The 22287-nt window shown below is 44.8% G+C and overlaps 1 protein-coding gene across 1 annotated transcript in view; it reads left to right on the forward strand.

The window, feature by feature from the left end:
- The window catches only part of MASP2 (MBL associated serine protease 2), a 900889-nt gene that overhangs the window by 454894 nt on the left and 423708 nt on the right, over positions 1 to 22287 (forward strand). The window lies entirely within an intron of this gene.

Consider the following 22287-nt stretch of genomic DNA (forward strand, 5'->3'; position numbering starts at 1 on the left):
AGGAAAGTATTACTGGCTGAGGGATCCTCCTTATAGTGCTGATAGGAAAGTATTACTGGCAGAGGGATCCTCCTTATAGTGCTGATAGGAAAGTGTTACTGGCAGAGGGATCCTCCTTATAGTGCTGATAGGAAAGTATTACTGGCAGAGGGATCCTCCTTATAGTGCTGATAGGAAAGTATTACTGGCAGAGGGATCCTCCTTATAGTGCTGATAGGAAAGTATTACTGGCAGAGGTATCCTCCTTATAGTGCTGATAGGAAAGCCTCGCTCTGTGTGATTACTGTCAGAGGGATCCTCCTTATAGTGCTGATAGGAAAGTATTACTGGCAGAGGGATCCTCCTTATAGTGCTGATAGGAAAGCCCTGCTCTGTGTTAATACTGGCAGAGGGATCCTCCTTATAGTGCTGATAGGAAAGTATTACTGGCAGAGGGATCCTCCTTAGAGTACTGATAGGAAAGTATTACTGGCAGAGGGATCCTTCTTATAGTGCTGATAGGAAAGTTTTACTGGCAGAGGGATCCTCCTTATAGTGCTAATAGGAAAGTATTACTGGCAGAGGGATCCTCCTTATAGTGCTGATAGGAAAGTATTACTGGCAGAGGGATCCTCCTTATAGTGCTGATAGGAAAGCCTCGCTCTGTGTGATTACTGGCAGAGGGATCGTCCTTATAGTGCTGATAGGAAAGTATTACTGGCAGAGGGATCCTCCTTATAGTGCTGATAGGCAAGTATTACTGGCAGTGGGATCCTCCTTATAGTGCTGATAGGAAAGTATTACTTGGAGAGGGATCCTCCTTATAGTGCTGATAGGAAAGCCTCGCTCTGTGTGATTACTGGCAGAGGGATCCTCCTTACAGTGCTGATAGGAAAGTATTACTGGCAGAGGGATCCTCCTTATAGTGCTGATAGGAAAGTATTACTGGCAGAGGGATCCTTCTTATAGTGCTGATAGGAAAGTACTGCTCTGTGTGATTACTGGCAGAGGGATCCTCCTTATAGTGCTGATTGGAAAGTATTACTGGCAGAGGGATCCTCCTTATAGTGCTGATAGGAAAGTATTACTGGCAGAGGGATCCTCCTTATAGTGCTGATAGGAAAGTATTACTGGCAGAGGGATCCTCCTTATAGTGCTGATAGGAAAGTATTACTGGCAGAGGGATCCTCCTTATAGTGCTGATAGGAAAGCCTCGCTCTGTGTGATTACTGGCAGAGGGATCCTCCTTATAGTACTGATAGGAAAGTATTACTGGCAGAGGGATCCTCCTTATAGTGCTGATAGGAAAGCCTCGCTCTGTGTGATTACTGGCAGAGGGATCCTCCTTATAGTGCTGATAGGAAAGTATTACTGGCAGAGGGATCCTCCTTATAGTGCTGATAGGAAAGTATTACTGGCAGAGGGATCCTCCTTATAGTGCTGATAGGAAAGTATTACTGGCTGAGGGATCCTCCTTATAGTGCTGACAGGAAAGTATTACTGGCAGAGGGATCCTCCTTATAGTGCTGATAGGAAAGTGTTACTGTCAGAGGGATCCTCCTTATAGTGCTGATAGGAAAGTATTACTGGCAGAGGGATCCTCCTTATAGTGCTGATAGGAAAGTATTACTGGCAGAGGGATCCTCCTTATAGTGCTGACAGGAAAGTATTACTGGCAGAGGGATCCTCCTTATAGTGCTGATAGGAAAGTTTTACTGGCAGAGGGATCCTCCTTATAGTGCTGATAGGAAAGTATTACTGGCAGAGGGATCCTCCTTATAGTGCTGATAGGAAAGTATTACTGGCAGAGGGATCCTTCTTATAGTGCTGATAGGAAAGTACTGCTCTGTGTGATTACTGGCAGAGGGATCCTCCTTATAGTGCTGATTGGAAAGTATTACTGGCAGAGGGATCCTCCTTATAGTGCTGATAGGAAAGAATTACTGGCAGAGGGATCCTCCTTATAGTGCTGATAGGAAAGTATTACTGGCAGAGGGATCCTCCTTATAGTGCTGATAGGAAAGTATTACTGGCAGAGGGATCCTCCTTATAGTGCTGATAGGAAAGCCTCGCTCTGTGTGATTACTGGCAGAGGGATCCTCCTTATAGTACTGATAGGAAAGTATTACTGGCAGAGGGATCCTCCTTATAGTGCTGATAGGAAAGCCTCGCTCTGTGTGATTACTGGCAGAGGGATCCTCCTTATAGTGCTGATATGAAAGTATTACTGGCAGAGGGATCCTCCTTATAGTGCTGATAGGAAAGTATTACTGGAAGAGGGATCCTCCTTATAGTGCTGATAGGAAAGTATTACTGGCTGAGGGATCCTCCTTATAGTGCTGATAGGAAAGTATTACTGGCAGAGGGATACTCCTTATAGTGCTGATAGGAAAGTGTTACTGGCAGAGGGATCCTCCTTATAGTGCTGATAGGAAAGTATTACTGGCAGAGGGATCCTCCTTATAGTGCTGATAGGAAAGTATTACTGGCAGAGGGATCCTCCTTATAGTGCTGATAGGAAAGTATTACTGGCAGAGGGATCCTCCTTATAGTGCTGATAGGAAAGTTTTACTGGCAGAGGGATCCTTCTTATAGTGCTGATAGGAAAGTATTACTGGCAGAGGGATCCTCCTTATAGTGCTGATAGGAAAGCCTCGCTCTGTGTGATTACTGTCAGAGGGATCCTCCTTATAGTGCTGATAGGAAAGTATTACTGGCAGAGGGATCCTCCTTATAGTGCTGATAGGAAAGCCCTGCTCTGTGTTAATATTGGCAGAGGGATCCTCCTTATAGTGCTGATAGGAAAGTATTACTGGCAGAGGGATCCTCCTTAGAGTACTGATAGGAAAGTATTACTGGCAGAGGGATCCACCTTATAGTGCTGATAGGAAAGTATTACTGGCAGAGGGATCCTCCTTATAGTACTGATAGGAAAGTATTACTGGCAGAGGGATCCTCCTTATAGTGCTGATAGGAAAGTATTACTGGCAGAGGGATCCTCCTTATAGTACTGATAGGAAAGTATTACTGGCAGAGGGATCCTCCTTATAGTGCTGATAGGAAAGTATTACTGGCAGAGGGATCCTCCTTATAGTGCAGATAGGAAAGCCCCGCTCTGTGTGATTACTGGCAGAGGGATCCTCCTTATAGTGCTGATAGGAAAGTATTACTGGCAGAGGGATCCTCCTTATAGTACTGATAGGAAAGTATTACTGGCAGAGGGATCCTCCTTATAGTGCTGATAGGAAAGTATTACTGGCAGAGGGATCCTCCTTACAGTGCTGATAGGAAAGTATTACTGGCAGAGGGATCCTCCTTATAGTGCTGATAGGAAAGTATTACTGTCAGAGGGATCCTCCTTATAGTGCTGATAGGAAAGTATTACTGGCAGAGGGATTCCTCCTTATAGTGCTGATAGGAAAGCCCCGCTCTGTGTGATTACTGGCAGAGGGATCCTCCTTATAGTGCTGATAGGAAAGTATTACTGGCAGAGGGATCCTCCTTATAGTGCTGATAGGAAAGCCCTGCTCTGTGTTAAAACTGGCAGAGGGATCCTCCTTATAGTGCTGATAGGACAGTATTACTGGCAGAGGGATCCTTCTTATAGTGCTGATAGGAAAGTATTACTGGCAGAGGGATCCTTCTTATAGTGCTGATCGGACAGTATTACTGGCAGAGGGATCCTTCTTATAGTGCTGATAGGAAAGTTTTACTGGCAGAGGGATCCTCCTTATAGTGCTGATAGGAAAGTATTACTGGCAGAGGGATCCTTCTTATAGTGCTGATAGGAAAGTTTTGCTGGCAGAGGGATTCTCCTTATAGTGCTGATAGGAAAGTATTACTGGCAGAGGGATCCTCCTTATAGTGCTGATAGGACAGTATTACTGGCAGAGGGATCCTTCTTATAGTGCTGATAGGAAAGTTTTACTGGCAGAGGGATCCTCCTTATAGTGCTGATAGGAAAGTATTACTGGCAGAGGGATCCTTCTTATAGTGCTGATAGGAAAGTTTTGCTGGCAGAGGGATCCTCCTTATAGTGCTGATAGGAAAGTATTACTGGCAGAGGGATCCTCCTTATAGTGCTGATAGGAAAGTATTACTGGCAGAGGGATCCTTCTTATAGTGCTGATAGGAAAGTATTACTGGCAGAGGGATCCTACTTATAGTGCTGATAGGAAAGTAATACTGGCAGAGGGATCCTTCTTATAGTGCTGATAGGAAAGTATTACTGGCAGAGGGATCCTCCTTATAGTGATGATTGGAAAGTATTACTGGCAGAGGGATCCTTCTTATTGTGCTGATAGGAAAGTTTTACTGGCAGAGGGATCCTCCTTATAGTGCTAATAGGAAAGTATTACTGGCAGAGGGATCCTCCTTATAGTGCTGATAGGAAAGTATTACTGGCAGAGGGATCCTCCTTATAGTGCTGATAGGAAAGTATTACTGGCAGAGGGATACTCCTTATAGTGCTGATAGGAAAGTGTTACTGGCAGAGGGATCCTCCTTATAGTGCTGATAGGAAAGTATTACTGGCAGAGGGATCCTCCTTATAGTGCTGATAGGAAAGTATTACTGGCAGAGGGATCCTCCTTATAGTGCTGATAGGAAAGTATTACTGGCAGAGGGATCCTCCTTATAGTGCTGATAGGAAAGTTTTACTGGCAGAGGGATCCTTCTTATAGTGCTGATAGGAAAGTATTACTGGCAGAGGGATCCTCCTTATAGTGCTGATAGGAAAGCCTCGCTCTGTGTGATTACTGTCAGAGGGATCCTCCTTATAGTGCTGATAGGAAAGTATTACTGGCAGAGGGATCCTCCTTATAGTGCTGATAGGAAAGCCCTGCTCTGTGTTAATATTGGCAGAGGGATCCTCCTTATAGTGCTGATAGGAAAGTATTACTGGCAGAGGGATCCTCCTTAGAGTACTGATAGGAAAGTATTACTGGCAGAGGGATCCACCTTATAGTGCTGATAGGAAAGTATTACTGGCAGAGGGATCCTCCTTATAGTACTGATAGGAAAGTATTACTGGCAGAGGGATCCTCCTTATAGTGCTGATAGGAAAGTATTACTGGCAGAGGGATCCTCCTTATAGTACTGATAGGAAAGTATTACTGGCAGAGGGATCCTCCTTATAGTGCTGATAGGAAAGTATTACTGGCAGAGGGATCCTCCTTATAGTGCAGATAGGAAAGCCCCGCTCTGTGTGATTACTGGCAGAGGGATCCTCCTTATAGTGCTGATAGGAAAGTATTACTGGCAGAGGGATCCTCCTTATAGTACTGATAGGAAAGTATTACTGGCAGAGGGATCCTCCTTATAGTGCTGATAGGAAAGTATTACTGGCAGAGGGATCCTCCTTACAGTGCTGATAGGAAAGTATTACTGGCAGAGGGATCCTCCTTATAGTGCTGATAGGAAAGTATTACTGTCAGAGGGATCCTCCTTATAGTGCTGATAGGAAAGTATTACTGGCAGAGGGATTCCTCCTTATAGTGCTGATAGGAAAGCCCCGCTCTGTGTGATTACTGGCAGAGGGATCCTCCTTATAGTGCTGATAGGAAAGTATTACTGGCAGAGGGATCCTCCTTATAGTGCTGATAGGAAAGCCCTGCTCTGTGTTAAAACTGGCAGAGGGATCCTCCTTATAGTGCTGATAGGACAGTATTACTGGCAGAGGGATCCTTCTTATAGTGCTGATAGGAAAGTATTACTGGCAGAGGGATCCTTCTTATAGTGCTGATCGGACAGTATTACTGGCAGAGGGATCCTTCTTATAGTGCTGATAGGAAAGTTTTACTGGCAGAGGGATCCTCCTTATAGTGCTGATAGGAAAGTATTACTGGCAGAGGGATCCTTCTTATAGTGCTGATAGGAAAGTTTTGCTGGCAGAGGGATTCTCCTTATAGTGCTGATAGGAAAGTATTACTGGCAGAGGGATCCTCCTTATAGTGCTGATAGGACAGTATTACTGGCAGAGGGATCCTTCTTATAGTGCTGATAGGAAAGTTTTACTGGCAGAGGGATCCTCCTTATAGTGCTGATAGGAAAGTATTACTGGCAGAGGGATCCTTCTTATAGTGCTGATAGGAAAGTTTTGCTGGCAGAGGGATCCTCCTTATAGTGCTGATAGGAAAGTATTACTGGCAGAGGGATCCTCCTTATAGTGCTGATAGGAAAGTATTACTGGCAGAGGGATCCTTCTTATAGTGCTGATAGGAAAGTATTACTGGCAGAGGGATCCTACTTATAGTGCTGATAGGAAAGTAATACTGGCAGAGGGATCCTTCTTATAGTGCTGATAGGAAAGTATTACTGGCAGAGGGATCCTCCTTATAGTGATGATTGGAAAGTATTACTGGCAGAGGGATCCTTCTTATTGTGCTGATAGGAAAGTTTTACTGGCAGAGGGATCCTCCTTATAGTGCTAATAGGAAAGTATTACTGGCAGAGGGATCCTCCTTATAGTGCTGATAGGAAAGTATTACTGGCAGAGGGATCCTCCTTATAGTGCTGATAGGAAAGCCTCGCTCTGTGTGATTACTGGCAGAAGGATCGTCCTTATAGTGCTGATAGGAAAGTATTACTGGCAGAGGGATCCTCCTTATAGTGCTGATAGGCAAGTATTACTGGCAGTGGGATCCTCCTTATAGTGCTGAAAGCAAAGTATTACTTGCAGAGGGATCCTCCTTATAGTGCTGATAGGAAAGCCTCGCTCTGTGTGATTACTGGCAGAGGGATCCTCCTTATAGTGCTGATAGGAAAGTATTAATGGCAGAGGGATCCTCCTTATAGTGCTGATAGGAAAGTATTACTGGCAGAGGGATCCTTCTTATAGTGCTGATAGGAAAGTACTGCTCTGTGTGATTACTGGCAGAGGGATCCTCCTTATAGTGCTGATAGGAAAGTATTACTGGCAGAGGGATCCTCCTTATAGTGCTGATAGGAAAGTATTACTGGCAGAGAGATCCTTCATATAGTGCTGATAGGAAAGTACTGCTCTGTGTGATTACTGGCAGAGGGATCCTCCTTATAGTGGTGATAGGAAAGTATTACTGGCAGAGGGATCCTCCTTATAGTGCTCATAGGAAAGTATTACTGGCAGAGGGATCCTCCTTATAGTGCTGATAGGAAAGCACCGCTCTGTGTGATTACTGGCAGAGGGATCCTCCTTATAGTGCTGATAGGAAAGTATTACTGGCAGAGGGATCCTCCTTATAGTGCTGATAGGAAAGTATTACTGGCAGAGGGATCCTCCTTATAGTGCTGATAGGAAAGCACCGCTCTGTGTGATTACTGGCAGAGGGATCCTCCTTATAGTGCTGATAGGAAAGTATTATTGGCAGAGGGATCCTCCTTATAGTACTGATAGGAAAGTATTACTGGCAGAGGGATCCTCCTTATAGTGCTGATAGGAAAGTATTACTGGCAGAGGATCCTCCTTATAGTACTGATAGGAAAGTATTACTGGCAGAGGGATCCTCTTTATAGTGCTGATAGGAAAGTATTACTGGCAGAGGGATCCTCCTTATAGTGCTGATAGGAAAGCCCCGCTCTGTGTGATTACTGGCAGAGGGATCCTCCTTATAGTGGTGATAGGAAAGTATTACTGGTAGAGGGATCCTCCTTATAGTGCTCATAGGAAAGTATTACTGGCAGAGGGATCCTCCTTATAGTGCTGATAGGAAAGCACCGCTCTGTGTGATTACTGGCAGAGGGATCCTCCTTATAGTGCTGATAGGAAAGTATTACTGGCAGAGGGATCCTCCTTATAGTACTGATAGGAAAGTATTACTGGCAGGGGGATCCTCCTTATAGTGCTGATAGGAAAGTATTTCTGGCAGAGGGATCCTCCTTATAGTGCTGATAGGAAAGTATTACTGGCTGAGGGATCCTCCTTATAGTGCTGATAGGAAAGTATTACTGGCAGAGGGATCCTCCTTATAGTGCTTATAGGAAAGTGTTACTGGCAGAGGGATCCTCCTTATAGTGCTGATAGGAAAGTATTACTGGCAGAGGGATCCTCCTTATAGTGCTGATAGGAAAGTATTACTGGCAGAGGGATCCTCCTTATAGTACTGATAGGAAAGTATTACTGGCAGAGGGATCCACCTTATAGTGCTGATAGGAAAGCCCCGCTCTGTGTAATTACTGGCAGAGGGATCCTCCTTATAGTGCTGATAGGAAAGTATTACTGGCAGAGGGATCCTCCTTATAGTGCTGATAGGAAAGTATTACTGGCAGAGGGATCCTCCTTATAGTGCTGATAGGAAAGTATTACTGGCAGAGGGATCCTCCTTATAGTGCTGATAGGAAAGCCTCGCTCTGTGTGATTACTGGCAGAGGGATCCTCCTTATAGTACTGATAGGAAAGTATTACTGGCAGAGGGATCCTCCTTATAGTGCTGATAGGAAAGCCTCGCTCTGTGTGATTACTGGCAGAGGGATCCTCCTTATAGTGCTGATAGGACAGTATTACTGGCAGAGGGATCCTTCTTATAGTGCTGATAGGAAAGTTTTACTGGCAGAGGGATCCTCCTTATAGTGCTGATAGGAAAGTATTACTGGCAGAGGGATCCTTTTTATAGTGCTGATAGGAAAGTTTTGCTGGCAGAGGGATCCTCCTTATAGTGCTGATAGGAAAGTATTACTGGCAGAGGGATCCTCCTTATAGTGCTGATAGGAAAGTATTACTGGCAGAGGGATCCTTCTTATAGTGCTGATAGGAAAGTATTACTGGCAGAGGGATCCTACTTATAGTGCTGATAGGAAAGTATTACTGGCAGAGGGATCCTTCTTATAGTGCTGATAGGAAAGTATTACTGGCAGAGGGATCCTCCTTATAGTGCTGATTGGAAAGTATTACTGGCAGAGGGATCCTTCTTATAGTGCTGATAGGAAAGTTTTACTGGCAGAGGGATCCTCCTTATAGTGCTGATAGGCAAGTATTACTGGCAGTGGGATCCTCCTTATAGTGCTGATAGGAAAGTATTACTTGCAGAGGGATCCTCCTTATAGTGCTGATAGGAAAGCCTCGCTCTGTGTGATTACTGGCAGAGGGACCCTCCTTATAGTGCTGATAGGAAAGTATTACTGGCAGAGGGATCCTCCTTATAGTGCTGATAGGAAAGTATTACTGGCAGAGGGATCCTTCTTATAGTGCTGATAGGAAAGTACTGCTCTGTGTGATTACTGGCAGAGGGATCCTCCTTATAGTGCTGATTGGAAAGTATTACTGGCCGAGGGATCCTCCTTATAGTGCTGATAGGAAAGTATTACTGGCAGAGGGATCCTCCTTATAGTGCTGATAGGAAAGCCTCGCTCTGTGTGATTACTGGCAGAGGGATCCTCCTTATAGTACTGATAGGAAAGTATTACTGGCAGAGGGATCCTCCTTATAGTGCTGATAGGAAAGTATTACTGGCAGAGGGATCCTCCTTATAGTGCTGATAGGAAAGTATTACTGGCAGAGGGATCCTCCTTATAGTGCTGATAGGAAAGCCTCGCTCTGTGTGATTACTGGCAGAGGGATCCTCCTTATAGTACTGATAGGAAAGTATTACTGGCAGAGGGATCCTCTTTATAGTGCTGATAGGAAAGCCTCGCTCTGTGTGATTACTGGCAGAGGGATCCTCCTTATAGTGCTGATAGGAAAGTATTACTGGCAGAGGGATCCTCCTTATAGTGCAGATAGGAAAGTATTACTGGCAGAGGGATCCTCCTTATAGTGCTGATAGGAAAGTATTACTGGCAGAGGAATCCTCCTTATAGTGCTGATAGGAAAGTATTACTGGCTGAGGGATCCTCCTTATAGTGCTGATAGGAAAGTATTACAGGCAGAGGGATCCTCCTTATAGTGCTGATAGGAAAAATGTTACTGGCAGAGGGATCCTCCTTATAGTGCTGATAGGAAAGTATTACTGGCAGAGGGATCCTCCTTATAGTGCTGATAGGAAAGTATTACTGGCAGAGGGATCCTCCTTATAGTGCTGATAGGAAAGCCTCGCTCTGTGTGATTACTGGCAGAGGGATCCTCCTTATAGTACTGATAGGAAAGTATTACTGGCAGAGGGATCCTCCATATTGTGCTGATAGGAAAGCCTCGCTCTGTGTGATTACTGGCAGAGGGATCCTCCTTATAGTGCTGATAGGAAAGTATTACTGGCAGAGGGATCCTCCTTATAGTGCTGATAGGAAAGTATTACTGGCAGAGGGATCCTCCTTATAGTGCTGATAGGAAAGTATTACTGGCAGAGGGATCCTCCTTATAGTGCTGGTAGGAAAGTATTACTGGCTGAGGGATCCTCCTTATAGTGCTGATAGGAAAGTATTACTGGCAGAGGGATCCTCCTTATAGTGCTGATAGGAAAGTGTTACTGGCAGAGGGATCCTCCTTATAGTGCTGATAGGAAATTATTACTGGCAGAGGGATCCTCCTTATAGTGCTGATAGGAAAGTATTACTGGCAGAGGGATCCTCCTTATAGTGCTGATAGGAAAGTTTTACTGGCAGAGGGATCCTCCTTATAGTGCTGATAGGAAAGTTTTACTGGCAGAGGGATCCTCCTTATAGTGCTGATAGGAAAGTATTACTGGCAGAGGGATCCTCCTTATAGTGCTGATAGGAAAGTATTACTGGCAGAGGGATCCTCCTTAGAGTGCTGGTAGGAAAGTATTACAGGCTGAGGGATCCTCCTTATAGTGCTGATAGGAAAGTATTACTGGCAGAGGGATCCTCCTTATAGTGCTGATAGGAAAGTGTTACTGGCAGAGGGATCCTCCTTATAGTGCTGATAGGAAAGTATTACTGGCAGAGGGATCCTCCTTATAGTGCTGATAGGAAAGTATTACTGGCAGAGGGATCCTCCTTATAGTGCTGATCGGAAAGTTTTACTGGCAGAGGGATCCTCCTTATAGTGCTGATAGGAAAGTTTTACTGGCAGAGGGATCCTCCTTATAGTGCTGATAGGAAAGTATTACTGGCAGAGGGATCCTCCTTATAGTGCTGAGAGGAAAGCCTCGCTTTGTGTGATTACTGTCAGAGGGATCCTCCTTATAGTGCTGATAGGAAAGTATTACTGGCAGAGGGATCCTCCTTATAGTGCTGATAGGAAAGCCCTGCTCTGTGTTATTACTGGCAGAGGGATCCTCCTTATAGTGCTGATAGTAAAGTATTACTGGCAGAGGGATCCTCCTTAGAGTACTGATAGGAAAGTATTACTGGCAGAGGGATCCACCTTATAGTGCTGATAGGAAAGTATTACTGGCAGAGGGATCCTCCTTATAGTACTGATAGGAAAGTATTACTGGCAGAGGGATCCTCCTTATAGTGCTGATAGGAAAGTATTACTGGCAGAGGGATCCTCCTTATAGTACTGATAGGAAAGTATTACTGGCAGAGGGATCCTCCTTATAGTGCTGATAGGAAAGTATTACTGGCAGAGGGATCCTCCTTATAGTGCTGATAGGAAAGCCCCGCTCTGTGTGATTACTGGCAGAGGGATCCTCCTTATAGTGCTGATAGGAAAGTATTACTGGCAGAGGGATCCTCCTTATAGTACTGATAGGAAAGTATTACTGGCAGAGGGATCCTCCTTATAGTGCTGATAGGAAAGTATTACTGGCAGAGGGATCCTCCTTACAGTGCTGATAGGAAAGTATTACTGGCAGAGGGATCCTCCTTATAGTGCTGATAGGAAAGTATTACTGTCAGAGGGATCCTCCTTATAGTGCTGATAGGAAAGTATTACTGGCAGAGGGATTCCTCCTTATAGTGCTGATAGGAAAGCCCCGCTCTGTGTGATTACTGGCAGAGGGATCCTCCTTATAGTGCTGATAGGAAAGTATTACTGGCAGAGGGATCCTCATTATAGTGCTGATAGGAAAGCCCTGCTCTGTGTTATTACTGGCAGAGGGATCCTCCTTATAGTGCTGATAGGACAGTATTACTGGCAGAGGGATCCTTCTTATAGTGCTGATAGGAAAGTATTACTGGCAGAGGGATCCTTCTTATAGTGCTGATCGGACAGTATTACTGGCAGAGGGATCCTTCTTATAGTGCTGATAGGAAAGTTTTACTGGCAGAGGGATCCTCCTTATAGTGCTGATAGGAAAGTATTACTGGCAGAGGGATCCTTCTTATAGTGCTGATAGGAAAGTTTTGCTGGCAGAGGGATTCTCCTTATAGTGCTGATAGGAAAGTATTACTGGCAGAGGGATCCTCCTTATAGTGCTGATAGGACAGTATTACTGGCAGAGGGATCCTTCTTATAGTGCTGATAGGAAAGTTTTACTGGCAGAGGGATCCTCCTTATAGTGCTGATAGGAAAGTATTACTGGCAGAGGGATCCTTCTTATAGTGCTGATAGGAAAGTTATGCTGGCAGAGGGATCCTCCTTATAGTGCTGATAGGAAAGTATTACTGGCAGAGGGATCCTCCTTATAGTGCTGATAGGAAAGTATTACTGGCAGAGGGATCCTTCTTATAGTGCTGATAGGAAAGTATTACTGGCAGAGGGATCCTACTTATAGTGCTGATAGGAAAGTATTACTGGCAGAGGGATCCTTCTTATAGTGCTGATAGGAAAGTATTACTGGCAGAGGGATCCTCCTTATAGTGCTGATTGGAAAGTATTACTGGCAGAGGGATCCTTCTTATTGTGCTGATAGGAAAGTTTTACTGGCAGAGGGATCCTCCTTATAGTGCTAATAGGAAAGTATTACTGGCAGAGGGATCCTCCTTATAGTGCTGATAGGAAAGTATTACTGGCAGAGGGATCCTCCTTATAGTGCTGATAGGAAAGCCTCGCTCTGTGTGATTACTGGCAGAAGGATCATCCTTATAGTGCTGATAGGAAAGTATTACTGGCAGAGGGATCCTCCTTATAGTGCTGATAGGCAAGTATTACTGGCAGTGGGATCCTCCTTATAGTGCTGATAGCAAAGTATTACTTGCAGAGGGATCCTCCTTATAGTGCTGATAGGAAAGCCTCGCTCTGTGTGATTACTGGCAGAGGGATCCTCCTTATAGTGCTGATAGGAAAGTATTACTGGCAGAGGGATCCTCCTTATAGTGCTGATAGGAAAGTATTACTGGCAGAGGGATCCTTCTTATAGTGCTGATAGGAAAGTACTGCTCTGTGTGATTACTGGCAGAGGGATCCTCCTTATAGTGCTGATAGGAAAGTATTACTGGCAGAGGGATCCTCCTTATAGTGCTGATAGGAAAGTATTACTGGCAGAGAGATCCTTCTTATAGTGCTGATAGGAAAGTATTACTGGCAGAGGGATCCTCCTTATAGTGCTGATAGGAAAGCACCGCTCTGTGTGATTACTGGCAGAGGGATCCTCCTTATAGTGCTGATTGGAAAGTATTACTGGCAGAGGGATCCTTCTTATAGTGCGGATAGGAAAGTTTTACTGGCAGAGGGATCCTCCTTTTAGTGCTGATAGGAAAGTATTACTGGCAGAGGGATCCTCCTTATAGTGCTGATAGGAAAGTATTACTGGCAGAGGGATCCTTCTTATAGTGCTGATAGGAAGGTATTACTGGCAGAGGGATCCTCCTTATAGTGCTGATAGTAAAGCCCTGCTCTGTGTTATTACTGGCAGAGGGATCCTCCTTATAGTGCTGATAGGAAAGTATTACTGGCAGAGGGATCCTCCTTATAGTGCTGATAGGAAAGTATTACTGGCAGAGGGATCCTCATTATAGTGCTGATAGGAAAGTATTACTGGCAGAGGATCCTCCTTATAGTACTGATAGGAAAGTATTACTGACAGAGGGATCCTCCTTATAGTGCTGATAGGAAAGTATTACTGGCAGAGGGATCCTCCTTATAGTGCGGATAGGAAAGCACCGCTCTGTGTGATTACTGGCAGAGGGATCCTCCTTATAGTGCTGATAGGAAAGTTTTACTGGCAGAGGGATCCTCCTTATAGTACTGATAGGAAAGTATTACTGGCAGAGGGATCCACCTTATAGTGCTGATAGGAAAGTATTACTGGCAGAGGGATCCTCCTTATAGTGCTGATAGGAAAGCACCGCTCTGTGTGATTACTGGCAGAGGGATCCTCCTTATAGTGCTTATAGGAAAGTATTACTGGCAGAGGGATCCTCCTTATAGTGCTGATAGGAAAGTATTACTGGCAGAGGGATCCTCCTTATAGTGCTGATAGGAAAGTATTACTGGCAGAGGGATCCTCCTTATAGTTCTGATAGGAAAGTATTACTGGCAGAGGGATCCTCCTTATAGTGCTGATAGGAAAGTATTACTGGCAGAGGGATCCTCCTTATAGTGCTGATAGGAAAGCCTCGCTCTGTGTGATTACTGGCAGAGGGATCCTCCTTATAGTACTGATAGGAAAGTATTACTGGCAGAGGGATCCTCCTTATAGTGCTGATAGGAAAGCCTCGCTCTGTGTGATTACTGGCAGATGGATCCTCCTTATAGTTCTGATAGGAAAGTATTACTGGCAGAGGGATCCTCCTTATAGTGCTGATAGGAAAGTATTACTGGCAGAGGGATCCTCCTTATAGTGCTGATAGGAAAGCCTCGCTCTGTGTGATTACTGGCAGAGGGATCCTCCTTATAGTACTGATAGGAAAGTATTACTGGCAGAGGGATCCTCCTTATAGTGCTGATAGGAAAGCCTCGCTCTGTGTGATTACTGGCAGATGGATCCTCCTTATAGTGCTGATAGGAAAGTATTACTGGCAGAGGGATCCTCCTTATAGTGCTGATAGGAAAGTATTACTGGCAGAGGGATCCTCCTTATAGTGCTGATAGGAAAGTATTACTGGCAGAGGGATCCTCCTTATAGTGCTGATAGGAAAGTATTACTGGCTGAGGGATCCTCCGTATAGTGCTGATAGGAAAGTATTACTGGCAGAGGGATCCTCCTTATAGTGCTGATAGGAAAGTGTTACTGGCAGAGGGATCCTCCTTATAGTGCTGATAGGAAAGTATTACTGAAAGAGGGATCCTCCTTATAGTGCTGATAGGAAAGTATTACTGGCAGAGGGATCCTCCTTATAGTGCTGATAGGAAAGTATTACTGGCAGAGGGATCCTCCTTATAGTGCTGATAGGAAAGTATTACTGGCAGAGGGATCCTCCTTATAGTGCTGATAGGAAAGCCCCGCTCTGTGTGATTACTGGCAGAGGGATCCTCCTTATAGTGGCGATAGGAAAGTATTACTGGCAGAGGGATCCTCCTTATAGTGCTCATAGGAAAGTATTACTGGCAGAGGGATCCTCCTTATAGTGCTGATAGGAAAGCACCGCTCTGTGTGATTACTGGCAGAGGGATCCTCCTTATAGTGCTGATAGGAAAGTATTACTGGCAGAGGGATCCTCCTTATAGTACTGATAGGAAAGTATTACTGGCAGAGGGATCCTCCTTATAGTGCTGATAGGAAAGTATTACTGGCAGAGGGATCCTCCTTATAGTGCTGATAGGAAAGTATTACTGGCTGAGGGATCCACCTTATAGTGCTGATAGGAAAGTATTACTGGCAGAGGGATCCTCCTTATAGTGCTGATAGGAAAGTGTTACTGGCAGAGGGATCCTCCTTATAGTGCTGATAGGAAAGTATTACTGGCAGAGGGATCCTCCTTATAGTACTGATAGGAAAGTATTACTGGCAGAGGGATCCACCTTATAGTGCTGATAGGAAAGCCCCGCTCTGTGTAATTACTGGCAGAGGGATCCTCCTTATAGTGCTTATAGGAAAGTATTACTGGCAGAGGGATCCTCCTTATAGTGCTGATAGGAAAGTATTACTGGCAGAGGGATCCTCCTTATAGTGCTGATAGGAAAGTATTACTGGCAGAGGGATCCTATTTATAGTGCTGATAGGAAAGTATTACTGGCAGAGGGATCCTCCTTATAGTGCTGATAGGAAAGCCTCGCTCTGTGTGATTACTGGCAGAGGGATCCTCCTTATAGTACTGATAGGAAAGTATTACTGGCAGAGGGATCTTCCTTATAGTGCTGATAGGAAAGCCTCGCTCTGTGTGATTACTGGCAGAGGGATCCTACTTATAGTGCTGATAGGAAAGTATTACTGGCAGAGGAATCCTCCTTATAGTGCTGATAGGAAAGTATTACTGGCAGAGGGATCCTCCTTATAGTGCTGATAGGAAAGCCCTGCTCGGTGTTATTACTGGCAGAGGGATCCTCCTTATAGTGCTGATAGGAAAGTATTACTGGCAGAGGGATCCTCCTTATAGTACTGATAGGAAAGTATTACTGGCAGAGGGATCCTCCTTACAGTGCTGATAGGAAAGTATTACTGGCAGAGGGATCCACCTTATAGTGCTGATAGGAAAGCCCCGCTCTGTGTAATTACTGGCAGAGGGATCCTCCTTATAGTGCTTATAGGAAAGTATTACTGGCAGAGGGATCCTCCTTATAGTGCTGATAGGAAAGTATTACTGGCAGAGGGATCCTCCTTATAGTGCTGATAGGAAAGTATTACTGGCAGAGGGATCCTATTTATAGTGCTGATAGGAAAGTATTACTGGCAGAGGGATCCTCCTTATAGTGCTGATAGGAAAGCCTCGCTCTGTGTGATTACTGGCAGAGGGATCCTCCTTATAGTACTGATAGGAAAGTATTACTGGCAGAGGGATCTTCCTTATAGTGCTGATAGGAAAGCCTCGCTCTGTGTGATTACTGGCAGAGGGATCCTACTTATAGTGCTGATAGGAAAGTATTACTGGCAGAGGAATCCTCCTTATAGTGCTGATAGGAAAGTATTACTGGCAGAGGGATCCTCCTTATAGTGCTGATAGGAAAGCCCTGCTCGGTGTTATTACTGGCAGAGGGATCCTCCTTATAGTGCTGATAGGAAAGTATTACTGGCAGAGGGATCCTCCTTATAGTACTGATAGGAAAGTATTACTGGCAGAGGGATCCTCCTTATAGTACTGATAGGAAAGTATTACTGGCAGAGGGATCCTCCTTACAGTGCTGATAGGAAAGTATTACTGGCAGAGGGATCCTCCTTATAGTGCTGATAGGAAAGTATTACTGGCAGAGGGATCCTCCTTATAGTGCTGATAGGAAAGTATTACTGGCAGAGGGATCCTCCTTATAGTGCTGATAGGAAAGTATTACTGGCAGAGGGATCCTCCTTATAGTGCTGATAGGAAAGTATTACTGGCAGAGGGATCCTATTTATAGTGCTGATAGGAAAGTATTACTGGCAGAGGGATCCTCCTTATAGTGCTGATAGGAAAGCCTCGCTCTGTGTGATTACTGGCAGAGGGATCCTCCTTATAGTACTGATAGGAAAGTATTACTGGCAGAGGGATCTTCCTTATAGTGCTGATAGGAAAGCCTCGCTCTGTGTGATTACTGGCAGAGGGATCCTACTTATAGTGCTGATAGGAAAGTATTACTGGCAGAGGAATCCTCCTTATAGTGCTGATAGGAAAGTATTACTGGCAGAGGGATCCTCCTTATAGTGCTGATAGGAAAGCCCTGCTCGGTGTTATTACTGGCAGAGGGATCCTCCTTATAGTGCTGATAGGAAAGTATTACTGGCAGAGGGATCCTCCTTATAGTACTGATAGGAAAGTATTACTGGCAGAGGGATCCTCCTTATAGTACTGATAGGAAAGTATTACTGGCAGAGGGATCCTCCTTACAGTGCTGATAGGAAAGTATTACTGGCAGAGGGATCCTCCTTATAGTGCTGATAGGAAAGTATTACTGGCAGAGGGATCCTCCTTATAGTGCTGATAGGAAAGTATTACTGGCAGAGGGATCCTCCTTATAGTGCTGATAGGAAAGTATTACTGGCAGAGGGATCCTCCTTATAGTGCTGATAGGAAAGTATTACTGGCAGAGGGATCCTCCTTATAGTGCTGATAGGAAAGCCCTGCTCTGTGTTATTACTGGCAGAGGGATCCTCCTTATAGTGCTGATAGGAAAGTATTACTGGCAGAGGGATCCTCCTTATAGTACTGATAGGAAAGTATTACTGGCAGAGGGATCCTCCTTATAGTGCTGATAGGAAAGTATTACTGGCAGAGGGATCCTCCTTATAGTGCTGATAGGAAAGTATTACTGGCAGAGGGATCCTATTTATAGTGCTGATAGGAAAGTATTACTGGCAGAGGGATCCTCCTTATAGTGCTGATAGGAAAGCCTCGCTCTGTGTGATTACTGGCAGAGGGATCCTCCTTATAGTACTGATAGGAAAGTATTACTGGCAGAGGGATCTTCCTTATAGTGCTGATAGGAAAGCCTCGCTCTGTGTGATTACTGGCAGAGGGATCCTACTTATAGTGCTGATAGGAAAGTATTACTGGCAGAGGAATCCTCCTTATAGTGCTGATAGGAAAGTATTACTGGCAGAGGGATCCTCCTTATAGTGCTGATAGGAAAGCCCTGCTCGGTGTTATTACTGGCAGAGGGATCCTCCTTATAGTGCTGATAGGAAAGTATTACTGGCAGAGGGATCCTCCTTATAGTACTGATAGGAAAGTATTACTGGCAGAGGGATCCTCCTTATAGTACTGATAGGAAAGTATTACTGGCAGAGGGATCCTCCTTACAGTGCTGATAGGAAAGTATTACTGGCAGAGGGATCCTCCTTATAGTGCTGATAGGAAAGTATTACTGGCAGAGGGATCCTCCTTATAGTGCTGATAGGAAAGTATTACTGGCAGAGGGATCCTCCTTATAGTGCTGATAGGAAAGTATTACTGGCAGAGGGATCCTCCTTATAGTGCTGATAGGAAAGTATTACTGGCAGAGGGATCCTCCTTATAGTGCTGATAGGAAAGCCCTGCTCTGTGTTATTACTGGCAGAGGGATCCTCCTTATAGTGCTGATAGGAAAGTATTACTGGCAGAGGGATCCTCCTTATAGTACTGATAGGAAAGTATTACTGGCAGAGGGATCCTCCTTATAGTGCTGATAGGAAAGCCTCGCTCTGTGTGATTACTGGCAGAGGGATCCTCCTTATAGTACTGATAGGAAAGTATTACTGGCAGAGGGATCCTCCTTATAGTGCTGATAGGAAAGCCTCGCTCTGTGTGATTACTGGCAGATGGATCCTCCTTATAGTGCTGATAGGAAAGTATTACTGGCAGAGGGATCCTCCTTATAGTGCTGATAGGAAAGTATTACTGGCAGAGGGATCCTCCTTATAGTGCTGATAGGAAAGCCTCGCTCTGTGTGATTACTGGCAGAGGGATCCTCCTTATAGTACTGATAGGAAAGTATTACTGGCAGAGGGATCCTCCTTATAGTGCTGATAGGAAAGCCTCGCTCTGTGTGATTACTGGCAGATGGATCCTCCTTATAGTGCTGATAGGAAAGTATTACTGGCAGAGGGATCCTCCTTATAGTGCTGATAGGAAAGTATTACTGGCAGAGGGATCCTCCTTATAGTGCTGATAGGAAAGTATTACTGGCAGAGGGATCCTCCTTATAGTGCTGATAGGAAAGTATTACTGGCTGAGGGATCCTCCTTATAGTGCTGATAGGAAAGTATTACTGGCAGAGGGATCCTCCTTATAGTGCTGATAGGAAAGTGTTACTGGCAGAGGGATCCTCCTTATAGTGCTGATAGGAAAGTATTACTGAAAGAGGGATCCTCCTTATAGTGCTGATAGGAAAGTATTACTGGCAGAGGGATCCTCCTTATAGTGCTGATAGGAAAGTATTACTGGCAGAGGGATCCTCCTTATAGTGCTGATAGGAAAGTATTACTGGCAGAGGGATCCTCCTTATAGTGCTGATAGGAAAGCCCCGCTCTGTGTGATTACTGGCAGAGGGATCCTCCTTATAGTGGTGATAGGAAAGTATTACTGGCAGAGGGATCCTCCTTATAGTGCTCATAGGAAAGTATTACTGGCAGAGGGATCCTCCTTATAGTGCTGATAGGAAAGCACCGCTCTGTGTGATTACTGGCAGAGAGATCCTCCTTATAGTGCTGATAGGAAAGTATTACTGGCAGAGGGATCCTCCTTATAGTACTGATAGGAAAGTATTACTGGCAGAGGGATCCTCCTTATAGTGCTGATAGGAAAGTATTACTGGCAGAGGGATCCTCCTTATAGTGCTGATAGGAAAGTATTACTGGCTGAGGGATCCTCCTTATAGTGCTGATAGGAAAGTATTACTGGCAGAGGGATCCTCCTTATAGTGCTGATAGGAAAGTGTTACTGGCAGAGGGATCCTCCTTATAGTGCTGATAGGAAAGTATTACTGGCAGAGGGATCCTCCTTATAGTGCTGATAGGAAAGTATTACTGGCAGAGGGATCCTCCTTATAGTACTGATAGGAAAGTATTACTGGCAGAGGGATCCACCTTATAGTGCTGATAGGAAAGCCCCGCTCTGTGTAATTACTGGCAGAGGGATCCTCCTTATAGTGCTTATAGGAAAGTATTACTGGCAGAGGGATCCTCCTTATAGTGCTGATAGGAAAGTATTACTGGCAGAGGGATCCTCCTTATAGTGCTGATAGGAAAGTATTACTGGCAGAGGGATCCTATTTATAGTGCTGATAGGAAAGTATTACTGGCAGAGGGATCCTCCTTATAGTGCTGATAGGAAAGCCTCGCTCTGTGTGATTACTGGCAGAGGGATCCTCCTTATAGAACTGATAGGAAAGTATTACTGGCAGAGGGATCCTCCTTATAGTGCTGATAGGAAAGCCTCGCTCTGTGTGATTACTGGCAGAGGGATCCTCCTTATAGTGCTGATAGGAAAGTATTACTGGCAGAGGAATCCTCCTTATAGTGCTGATAGGAAAGTATTACTGGCAGAGGGATCCTCCTTATAGTGCTGATAGGAAAGCCCTGCTCGGTGTTATTACTGGCAGAGGGATCCTCCTTATAGTGCTGATAGGAAAGTATTACTGGCAGAGGGATCCTCCTTATAGTACTGATAGGAAAGTATTACTGGCAGAGGGATCCTCCTTATAGTACTGATAGGAAAGTATTACTGGCAGAGGGATCCTCCTTACAGTGCTGATAGGAAAGTATTACTGGCAGAGGGATCCTCCTTATAGTGCTGATAGGAAAGTATTACTGGCAGAGGGATCCTCCTTATAGTGCTGATAGGAAAGTATTACTGGCAGAGGGATCCTCCTTATAGTGCTGATAGGAAAGTATTACTGGCAGAGGGATCCTCCTTATAGTGCTGATAGGAAAGTATTACTGGCAGAGGGATCCTCCTTATAGTGCTGATTGGAAAGCCCTGCTCTGTGTTATTACTGGCAGAGGGATCCTCCTTATAGTGCTGATAGGAAAGTATTACTGGCAGAGGGATCCTCCTTATAGTACTGATAGGAAAGTATTACTGGCAGAGGGATCCTCCTTATAGTACTGATAGGAAAGTATTACTGGCAGAGGGATCCTCCTTACAGTGCTGATAGGAAAGTATTACTGGCAGAGGGATCCTCCTTATAGTGCTGATAGGAAAGTATTACTGGCAGAGGGATCCTCCTTATAGTGCTGATAGGAAAGTATTACTGGCAGAGGGATCCTCCTTATAGTATTGATAGGAAAGTATTACTGGCAGAGGGATCCTCCTTATAGTGCTGATAGGAAAGTATTACTGGCAGAGGGATCCTCCTTACAGTGCTGATAGGAAAGTATTACTGGCAGAGGGATCCTCCTTATAGTGCTGATAGGAAAGTATTACTGTCAGAGGGATCCTCCTTATAGTGCTGATAGGAAAGTATTACTGGCAGAGGGATCCTCCTTATAGTGCTGATAGGAAAGCCCCGCTCTGTGTGATTACTGGCAGAGGGATCCTCCTTATAGTGCTGATAGGAAAGTATTACGGGCAGAGGGATCCTCCTTATAGTGCTGATAGGAAAGCCCTGCTATGTGTTATTACTGGCAGAGGGATCCTCCTTATAGTGCTGATAGGACAGTATTACTGGCAGAGGGATCCTTCTTATAGTGCTGATAGGAAAGTATTACTGGCAGAGGGATCCTTCTTATAGTGCTGATCGGACAGTATTACTGGCAGAGGGATCTTTCTTATAGTGCTGATAGGAAAGTTTTACTGGCAGAGGGATCCTCCTTATAGTGCTGATAGGAAAGTATTACTGGCAGAGGGATCCTTCTTATAGTGCTGATAGGAAAGTTTTGCTGGCAGAGGGATTCTCCTTATAGTGCTGATAGGAAAGTATTACTGGCAGAGGGATCCTCCTTATAGTGCTGATAGGACAGTATTACTGGCAGAGGGATCTTTCTTATAGTGCTGATAGGAAAGTTTTACTGGCAGAGGGATCCTCCTTATAGTGCTGATAGGAAAGTATTACTGGCAGAGGGA

Source organism: Pseudophryne corroboree (assembly GCF_028390025.1).
Source record: "Pseudophryne corroboree isolate aPseCor3 chromosome 10 unlocalized genomic scaffold, aPseCor3.hap2 SUPER_10_unloc_1, whole genome shotgun sequence".
In the NCBI taxonomy this organism is placed as follows: Eukaryota; Metazoa; Chordata; class Amphibia; order Anura; family Myobatrachidae; genus Pseudophryne; species Pseudophryne corroboree.